This window comes from Otolemur garnettii, unplaced genomic scaffold, assembly GCF_000181295.1.
Source record: "Otolemur garnettii isolate 467f Iridium unplaced genomic scaffold, OtoGar3 scaffold00039, whole genome shotgun sequence".
NCBI lineage: Eukaryota > Metazoa > Chordata > Mammalia > Primates > Galagidae > Otolemur > Otolemur garnettii.
In genome coordinates, this window is record NW_003852434.1 from 6553849 (window position 1) to 6554826 (window position 978).

The following is a 978-nucleotide window of genomic DNA, read 5'->3' on the forward strand; positions in this document are numbered from 1 at the left end:
AAAAAAAAAAAAAAACACAGAGCTTCAAGGCAAACGAACGCACGTGCCCTCGTCCACCAGCCGGCTTAGGACTCCTCCGGGGATGGGCGGCCAGGGCGGCTGCTGTCGGTGGGGGAAACGGGCACTGGTCCAAAGAGCGTCGGATAGATGGTCCAGGCCGCGGGGCAGACTTGACCGAGCAATGTAACCAGCAATGTGGAGCCGCGCCTACGCCTTACAGCGCGAGCTGTGGGGAGTCATTGTATTACAACAGCGCGCACAGAGCGCTCCACGCTGCAGGTGCCTTCGAGTATAATTACACGGAGCAGACCCTGGCCCAGCTGCCCCAAGTTCAGAACACAACCGTGGCCAGTCACCTCATCTCCACCCCTCTCGATCCCTACAGTAGACACCTGTTGCCGACCTCAGGGGCTGCTGCTGCGCGGTCACCGCAGCTCCACTTCGTATTACCCGCGCGAAGCCCCCTGCACAGCGCTACAGCCCCGTCCCCACTGTTGGAGAGGGCTACGGTTCTGGGCATGGGAGTGAGTTGTCCCAAGTTTCTGCAGCTGCGCGGAATTCCTTGTAGGACATGGCCTGGTATGAGCGGAGGGAGCAGTATGCAGATCGCTTGGGCCTCGGCCTTATAAAGCTTAAGGGGGGAGGGGGGGTTCTATTGTGCATGAGAATACGTCTCTGCTGCGCGCCTTCAGTTCCTCAGGAACCACCACCTTAATTTACCTTGCTGAGTTCAGACCTTCTCTCCCTTTCCTGTCCCCCTGCCCATTGTCCTGTCCTTCCTGTCCTCGGATACTTCTGTAGCCTGGCATTTGTGTTCGTTCCCCCAGCAGGCCTCGTTGTGTGCAGGGACCGCGGTGGGGCGGTGCCTCCTCCCTGCTTTCTGCGTCCAGTGGGTGTTGGATTTGGGGATGGCCTTGGTGAGAGTCTCACTCTTTTTGGCCCACAAGCTGGATCTATAGCTGGGACCACAGGCGCCCG

The 978-nt window shown here is 59.2% G+C and overlaps 1 pseudogene; it reads left to right on the plus strand.

Moving 5' to 3' along the window:
- The first annotated feature begins 16 nt into the window (after positions 1 to 16).
- LOC111721735 lies at positions 17 to 715 on the plus strand (annotated as a pseudogene).
- Positions 716 to 978: the final 263 nt, after the last annotated feature.